The sequence below is a fragment of the Ambystoma mexicanum genome, chromosome 11, assembly GCF_040938575.1.
Source record: "Ambystoma mexicanum isolate Mex_15411 chromosome 11, UKY_AmexF1_1, whole genome shotgun sequence".
In the NCBI taxonomy this organism is placed as follows: domain Eukaryota; kingdom Metazoa; phylum Chordata; class Amphibia; order Caudata; family Ambystomatidae; genus Ambystoma; species Ambystoma mexicanum.
In genome coordinates this window covers 1224442649-1224451628 of record NC_090934.1, presented here as the reverse complement: position 1 = coordinate 1224451628, position 8980 = coordinate 1224442649, and the positions used below count along the sequence as shown (strand labels likewise).

Below are 8980 nucleotides of genomic sequence, written 5' to 3'. Positions count from 1 at the left end.
GTTCCCACCAGAAACTGCAAAATATAATTTGCGCCCAAGGAAGTAAATGTACAGCATGGTCTGACTGTGCGATTGAGAAAATCATTTTAGGGCTTGCCTTTTTGGCCCGATTGTACGGAAAGATTCTATTGGCTAAGGATTGTGGGAAAGACATTAAGAAGACGCGCGACTGGAGTTGCCAGCAAACGAACAATTGGTGTTTTTTCGATTGAAGACTACGATGCCTGCACCCTCTACCGCTCGTACTGAACTCTTAGATAAAAATGTGACTAGCAGAGACAATGATCAAGTATGTAAGGAGACCCCCAAAGTGTATTGTTGGCTTCTCGTGATAATTACTGGATTTGTAATAACTTTTGGGTTTGGGTTATGGTATCTGGAAGAAGCATATCAGTTAGAGGACTTTTTACCTATTGAAAATGTATCTGTTATTCCCACTCCTTCTGTGCAATTGCATACTTTGTCGCCTAGAGATTCTTTGCATAGACGGAATTATCAGAATAATACCCTTTTGTTAATAATGAATGCCACTCAGGCAATTTTTAATAAGACCAATTGCTGGATCTGTACACATCTACTGCAACATGGGGATAAGGGGCTAGGTTGGTATATTTACCCTTTGCCTCTGACAACTGCCTGTTACGCTTCTCTTAGAGCACTATTTTTTGGTCGATGGAATGACAGCTTCTCAGGGAACTTTGATGGTACAAATTTAAATAGTTTTGAAAAAAATGTTTTGATGCCCCTGGGATACTTGCTTTTTTCAAATAGAAGTAAGCCAAACGTTGCTTCTGTTAGGCCCTCTGATAGATTGTCTCGTCCTTTTCAGTCTTTAATCTCTTTCAAAATGGCTCCTATAGGCAATAAGGATGCCACGCCTCCATCTTATTCTGTTAATCATAGCCCCGATTCAGTATCCTTCTGCATACAGAGGAATGGAACACAGTCAATGGGTAATTTTAGAAAGTGCGCCAACGTTGCGAATTTGACTAGTGAAAACAGACCTCTGTACGTAGGCGAACCTGTCTATTTTGTTTGCGGTAATGTGGCATTTCCATGGTTGCCCAGGGATTGGCAAGGAACCTGTTATTTAGGGATTCTATTACCTGGGGTATTTATTGCCAGTACTACAGAAATTTCAAAGACTCGTCCACGACGAGGTGTAAAAGGGGATACTCCAGCGCAAACTCTAGGAGATATTATGAAATCCTTTGTGCCATTTTTTGGACAAATTACGAATTCAGAAGATATTAGGGGACTAGCGAGAGTATTGGAGAGAACCATCAATCGGACCACTGACATACTCTATAATATGACGTTAGAGCAGAGAGCGATAAGATTAGTGGCTCTTCAGAATCGGATGGCATTAGATGTCATCTTGGCAGAGCGAGGAGGAGTATGTAAATTAGTGGGGACCACTTGCTGCGTTTACGTTCCAGACTCCTCTCCAACGATCTTTAGGGCGATCCAAAATCTACATGTTCTTAGTTCAGAAGTACATATTCCTGAGGGAAACTGGGAACTTGGTACATGGTTTTGGGACCTCCTATGGTCATGGGGATGGAAGTTGTTCTCGGCCCTGCTGATTATCTTGGGAAGTTTTCTGTTTCTTTGTTGTTGTATACAGTGTCTCCCTGGTGTATGCTCAGTATTAGGGGGATGTTGCGCGCAAGCAACAAGTGTATTAGGGAATAAAATATACGCCCCAACGGAGCTCTCCAAAGAGTATGTGTTGAAAGAAACTCTGGTATCAGACCTAATGGCAATAGATATGTCCGACAATGATTCGGGGTGTATGGACGATGACGCATGGAGTTACTTGCAAGCAAATCAGAAGTAGTATTAGCACTTGGCATAGGCCAAAAGGAGGGTTTGTCAAACCGGATATTAAATTATGCCTCTTATTACAAACGATTTGTATGCATATTGGCCTACGCCAAGTTGCTTAAAATTGTACGTGAATAACTCTCTATGGCAAGGTCTTGACCTTAGAAATTGATGTAAGCCACCATCTTGAATCAAGCCTCCATTTTAGGTTAGAAACCGCCATTTTGGAGTTTTATACAAAGTCACCCTGTAATCTAAAATGGCCGCCTCGTGTGTCCTTGTTCTTGCCTTAACCTCTCCAACCTCTGTAGGGGAGTTAATGTCCAACCTGCCCTCAGGCTATATGTTAGGGTCATGTAGACCTTGTCCTTTGTTGACCTTGGGAGCAGGGGATTACTTTAATTAGCAAAGTTAAACTACAAGTATATAAGGACGGTAATGCTATCCAAATATAAGTGAAACATCTGTTTGGTCTGTATTAAACCAGCATGTAAAGAGTGTAAATGTGAAATTAAAAGAATAATGGAGTGTGTTAGTAAATGTATTAAAATGTAAACTGCATGCACAAGATATGTATATTAGGAAAGTGAACCTGGCGCGACCCTAGCCCAGTGTATGATTAACTTGTAAAAGGGCTGGACATCATTTTACGAATTGTATAATGTGTCGATGTCCAGCTAGGAAATTCTGTCACTGCTCACATTGAACCCTGCTGGTGGTCTCTGTGATGTATTGACGGCCAAATAGCTATTTGTGTACTTTGTTGAATACTGTTCAGTTTTGTAATAAAGATTCTGGGAATCTTTATAAGCCTGTGTCAGTGTATTTTCCTTTGCTCGGTGTAACAGCGGTAATATTGTATTTTTTCTGATTCCACTGTGGGACTTTTTTGTATCAAAGGTTGTAGGACCTTATCAAGGTATTTTGCTAGCGGTTCCAAGATGCTCTCTGTGGCTGCAATGATAGGTCTCCCAGGCTAGGATGAACAGTAGAGGGGACAGCGGACATCCTTGTCTATGTCTAATCCCCCTTTTTAACTTGAAAGGTTTAGAGATCAGTCCATTTGTGAGCACATTGGTGTTAGGCTCATTATAAAGAAGCCTCACCCATTGCCTGAAGTTCTCCCTGAATCACATTTTTTTTTTTTTTTTTTTTTTTTAATTCCCATTGTTTATAACCTCATAGGTTTTTACAACATGTTTTAAAATTTTTCTTTCCCAGTTGCGCCGTTTGTTTATTTAAGCACTCAAATGTGTATGGCCATTCGACCCTATCAAAGGCCTTCTCTGCGTCCAGAGAGACCACTGTAGCAGGACTCATTTGCCTACATCCACTATCCATCACCTGGAGCAATCACCTCATATTATCTGCCACTGATCTTCCTGTTAAAAATCCCACCTGGTTATCATGCACTGGCGATGGCACAACTGGTTCTAATATTTTGACCAATATCTTCGCCAAGAGCTTGCAGTCAGTATTAATCAGGCTAATTGGTCTATAGTTCCCCCATCTTGTTGGCAATTTGCTTTTCTTTGTCAAAGCAGTCACCAACGCATGACACATAGAGTTTGAGAAGGACCCAGATTCGAATGATGTGCTCAGTACATCACACAGTAGCTGTAGGAAACACTAATGTAAGATCCGATAGAATTCAGCTGGTAATCCATCAGTACCTGGCGTTTTTCCTCCACGGAGCAACAAACTTTTTAACAGATTCTTTTATTCAGCCCTATCTCAGACGCACATCATGCCCCTTGGTTCCCTCTCCCCTGTGCTAACAATGAGCCTAGAACCAAGCTGGTGGACAGGAAATATATTGGTATTTATTACAATAAATGTATAGAATTTTATTTAGAAATTAGAACGAAAATGTCAAACACCACTTTATCTGTGACACAACCCAACTTCTTGTTACTCAAATCAATTATGAAAATTTTTTTTTTTTTTTAACACAAATCACAATTCTTTACTTTCTACCAGTTGCACTTCAAGAAATAATTACAGTCATCAATAACGGAAGCAATTATTATGTAGTGTTGTGCAATTTTGATTTTCCTGTGGGCTTAAAAGGCTAGCAGTAGGATTTCAAGATTGGTACAAATACGTATGGGAATTATGATTTTGCCCACACTTTTGGTTTAAAATAAACACAGGGTGATTCAGCGGTTTGCTTTTCTGACCCCCCCTTACTTTTGTCTATGATGGGAAGTCAGACAGAAATATTGGAATGCTTTGGTGAATTTTGGATTCCAGAACACCCTCCACTGAAGCGCCTTTGTTGGGGAAGCTGGATAAAAAGGTTGGACTAATTCAAGAACGAAGACACACCTCTTCTTTAAAGAAGTCGGGGTCAGCAGGACCAATATGATTAAACAATTAAATGATAAGCTAGAGTTTTTGGTGCACACTGGGAAGTGAGCTTTGTTAATTTTCGAATTGTAACAGAATTCACCCTGTAGTGTTCTGCCAAATGGGGGAATTATTTCATTAATATATTTAGTTAAATAGGCTGAGGGTCTACATGGTTTTGCCCCCCTCCCGCCCCAGCCCACTATAAAGGGAAAGGATTCAAGGCAAGCAGACTCCCCCACCTTTTGGTTTCCCAGGACTCAATTCTACTTACATAGAAACCCTCTGTTTAATGTTCAGGAAAGCAAGCAGCATCTCAGTACACTGGAAGGATAGGGCAGGGGTCTGGTCACTCCACTTTCAAAGATCACCTCCCGCTCTCCACCATAGAACCCAGTCAGCTTTGAGGCCTTCCTAGAAATAGACAGCTCCTCTGGTGTCTCCTTACAGCCGTCAGATGGTAAGTTTCAGTAACCTTCCTGATGGTCTCTCTCTTGTCTGTCTGTCCCTGTCCCATAGCAGTCCCCCTTATATAGCAGTGATGACACCCTAATTTACAATCTTGGGGACGTCCCTGCAATAATTCCTGCAACTAGGATTGGACTGTTACCTTTCTCTCTCCTCCCAAATCCAGCCTCCAAGTCAGGATTGGTTTAGGGGTCTGGAGCAACATATGGCAATTCCCATATCTAATCACCCTTTGTTCTTGCAAATTTGTGGCACAAACTAGTTATGTATCACAACTTCACAATTTTACTATCAACTGCCATAGTGTACAGTATCTCTGCTTTAGCTAATCATGGGGAATTAGATACGCTGACCACCAAGTCCATACCATGTAGCATGGCCCTGTGGCACATTTCTGCTGTTTCCATAAAAAGCATAACAGTAATGAATATGTAAGTTATTACCCATATCCCTAATTGTATTCTCCACCCGTTCACCAACTCTCACATTTGTAACATGTTCCGATCAGCCAGAAACACATCTTTGATAGCCATTAGAGTTCCATGAGTCACAGGTGGGTGCATTTTATAACTCCAAAATCGCCTAGAAATGACATTAAAAATGGTACAAAAATGAAATCAGTATGGCCTGTGGTTTCTGCGAAAAAGACCTAAATGATAATAGTTCTTTTAAATTAATTGGGAATCTTCATGTGTAACAAATGGCCCTCCTCCTGCCTTCTGCCCATTTATTTTCACTGGGTCAGCCTGACTAAGTCAGTGTTCCTCTGGTTTTTTATTTTTTGTGAAGAATATATTTATTTATTTATTGCATTTGATTACATACCCAAACCCTAAGGTATCACGGCGTAGGTTCTGTACATAGGAGGTATCTTAAGTATTCGGTTACATACATGGTAGGCATCATTAAGCAATCGGTTACATACTTAGAAAGCATCTTAAGTGTTCGGTTACAGAAATATCTTGGGTCTCATGGTCAGACATGACTACCATTAACATCTGAGAAGGAGCAGTACATTTACCTACAAACAATCTGAGGTTTATGCCTATACCATTAGTACTTGTTAAACAACCAGCTTTTGAGTTGTTTCTTGAACTTAGGGAAGGATGTTTCAGGTGGGTGGGAAGCATGTTCCAGATGCAGGGGGCTGCTATGGGCAAGCTTGCGTTACTAGCTCTGGATGATGTGAAATGTGGGATGTGGAGGTGTGTGTTGGCATTGGATCTGCGAGTTCTGGTGGTAGTTTTGCGAGAGATGCTATATATTTGACACTGCAACTGAATATTAAGGAAGATACGCCTTCTAACATCTCAGCCCCAGAGGAATGTGCAGTATTTGGTGACAGTATTGGGACAGAAACATGTAGGGCAGTTTTGAACAGATTTATTTATTACTAGACTGTAATTTCCATGTCTAAGAAGTTTTGATGTCAATAGACTTTCTTGGTTTTCTTATGATTGTTGTGTTATATGAAAGTGCCTTTGATTTTTATATGTGTAGACTATGGGCCTCATCACGACTTTGGCAGTAACCTTTAAATCTGGCGGTAGCGCTATTACCGCCGGATTTAAGGGGCCGCCAAATCAGGACTTCGGCAGATTTCGCCCCAGCTCCGAGCTGGGGGGAAATCCACTGAAAATGTGTGCTATTGCCGCCGGCGGGAAATCCACTGGCGGGAAGAGCGCAAATTTTTCCCATTGAGCCCAATGGGGAATGGTGCATTCCCAAATGGGCTCAATGGGGAATGGGGAATTACATTACTGCCGAACTCGTGATCTGGCGCTATTAGCGCCGGGGAGTTCGGCGGTAGGGCTAATACCGCCGGCGGTAATACCGCTGGCGTTAACACCAAAGTCGTGATCATGTGTGGAAGTGTTTTTGATTTTAATCTTGTAATTATAGCCAACAAATAATTTTTGTACCACTGATGCAAATTTTGAACAGGTCAATTTTTTGAGGTCGGTTCTTTTATCGACAAACTTAGTGAGGGACCTTGCTAGACAGGTGACCTTGGAGGTATCTTTCCTTTGTCATGATGTTACGTGTATTGTTTCCCAGGTAATAGAAAAGATTTTGAGCTACCACACTGGTTACAAAAAGAAGCAAAAAGAAAATATGGAGCTGCTTTTCAGGGAAGTGTGAGAAGGCTGATCGAATATGGCTGATCGAATAACGAGGATCCATTGGAGTGCAAGTCTGGTGCAAGCAGCCGTGGTTATTCCAGATACAATATAGGGTGTTTGCTTGTGACTGGGCGGGGAAGGAGTGTAGTGAATGTGACTATTGTTGGTCAGAGGGAGAGTGTGCTTGGGAAGAGAAAGTAGACAACCATGAAGGCCTTCCAACCTAGTGCCATAGATGCCATTTACCGGAGCTTGTGGCGTAAAAAGAGTTGTCTTGCTCAATCGCTGATTGAGTGCACTATGGCAGCGATGTAATGGGATGCATCTGTGAGACTGGTAAAGAGGCTAGCCCTGGCAGGGAGTTTGGTACCCACAGGACTTCACTATCTCCTAGCTGTCTGGTTCAATTCAGGAAATATACGAGTGTCTGAGAGATTTCGGAATATGTTGTGGCGGCGATTGCTGGCACGCAGGTCTTTGGCATGGTCTACGCTTGTGTGGGAGTTGCGCTGTGCAGAATTGGGTCTTTGGGCATCAGGTGACCCTCCCGGTGTGTCCACATGCCTGTGGTCTGTGGATTTCATATGTGAGTGTCTGTGTGATATCAGATCACTGCTCTGGAGTGGATGTTGATGCCCTCGCGTGTGGAAGGTCTGGTGTGGCCTAAGTCACACATTTGGGTGAGCTGTGCAGCTCCTCCTCTGCATGCCAACCGGTCATCAATGTGTGGGGTTGGTACCAGTGTGTTTTGCCGGACCTCGGTCGACTCCTGGGCTTGTATCATAAGGGGTGAACGCAGAGGCGTTACTAGAGGGGGCCTGAGGGGGCTATAGCCCCGGGTCTTTTGGTTGTAGCCCCGGATAGAAGCTCTGGAGCTACAGCCAAAAGGCTAGCTAGCCCCCAGTCCAGACAGTCCCAATATTAGAGTATCCCCAGATCTTTTTCAGACCTAGCAACACCCCTCGGCGACAGTGCCCGCAATGGCGATGACTGTGGGCCACTTGCTGATGGGTCATTATTGCTCAACAATGCCTGATTTAAATGGTTGACACAGAAAGTGCTGAGCCAGGGGATTGAGTGTAGCTAATTGTGGGAGTCGGAAATGTGCATTTTTCCACTTTCTCATGGTAACACACACACACAGACTTTTCAGGGTCTGGGACGGTGGGACACTGGGTGTTGTGCATGAAGAGATATTAATGAGAATGTGGACGGTGGCACTGACGGCAAATGTGTGTATTGGCTGGGGGAGTCATTGACAGGTCGCCAGTGAGACAGCTAACCAAAAGACGGTTGGCTTTCGCAGTACAGATGAAAACAAACAGGAATGCGCTGTGTTCCCCTGGAGCACGCTCAGAGTCCGAATACTTCGCATTTTTTTCTCCTCTGTTTTGGAACCGTTACCGGCTGCCAGGACTGTGTGTTTACAGTGTCCCGAGTTACAAGACGGGAAGTGCGTCGAGGAGAAGGGACGTTACTAACCAAAGAAGGCCTGCCTGGCACCCGGGAACGCCGACCCGCACACCGAAGAGGTACGTACGGGCTACAGAAGGCCTCCTCTGTCATAAAGGAGCGTCGGGTGCTCTCCGAGCTGTGGCGCGGACAGGGGCGACGGGGGATGATTCGCGTACATCCCGGCTAATGCGGGGAGCTCTCCGCTATGCAAAGAAAAGAAAACAAACGTCTCGACTACGTGGGTGGAGGGGAGAAGATGTGAGACGCAGCGCAAAAGGGACAGTAGCTATGAGGAAGTAAAGGGGGTGCGTGTCAGTGAACTGAGCGTGAAGGAGAGTGAAAGACTGGGGAGATTGAGAAGAATACATAGAAAAGTATATGGGGAAAGGGGGAGACAGGCGAAGGTGACCGAGTGAGAGTTATGAGGGATAGGGGGTGAGAGAAGTGGGTGGGACAGGTGATGGTATCGATCAGTGCTCTGTCACCTTGATTTGGCTCGCCAGATGTTTTAAACTGCAATTCCCTTGATCCCTCGTCATTGGTTATAGTGATGAAGGCGATTGGGATTTGTAGTCCAAAACATCTGGGATGCCAATTGTTGCAGGCGCCTGATACAGGCAGCGGTGTGGGGAGTGGGGAGCCAGACCTACAGAGCAGATCTATACCCTGAGTGGGTGGATTAGGTGAGAAAGAGAGTATAAGAGAGGCTGACAGCCAAAGAGACCAGGAAAGACGGAGACAGCAGATGGAGGGATAGA

General features: G+C 43.9%; 1 protein-coding gene across 1 annotated transcript in view; it reads left to right on the top strand.

Annotated features, from left to right (window-relative positions):
* Positions 1 to 8140: 8140 nt before the first annotated feature.
* ISLR (immunoglobulin superfamily containing leucine rich repeat) overlaps positions 8141 to 8980 on the top strand; it is a 59989-nt gene continuing 59149 nt past the window's right edge. Inside the window, exon 1 of the mRNA XM_069624591.1 lies at positions 8141 to 8299. The gene's annotated coding sequence lies outside the window, so the exon portion shown is untranslated. The remainder of the gene's footprint in view (positions 8300 to 8980) is intronic.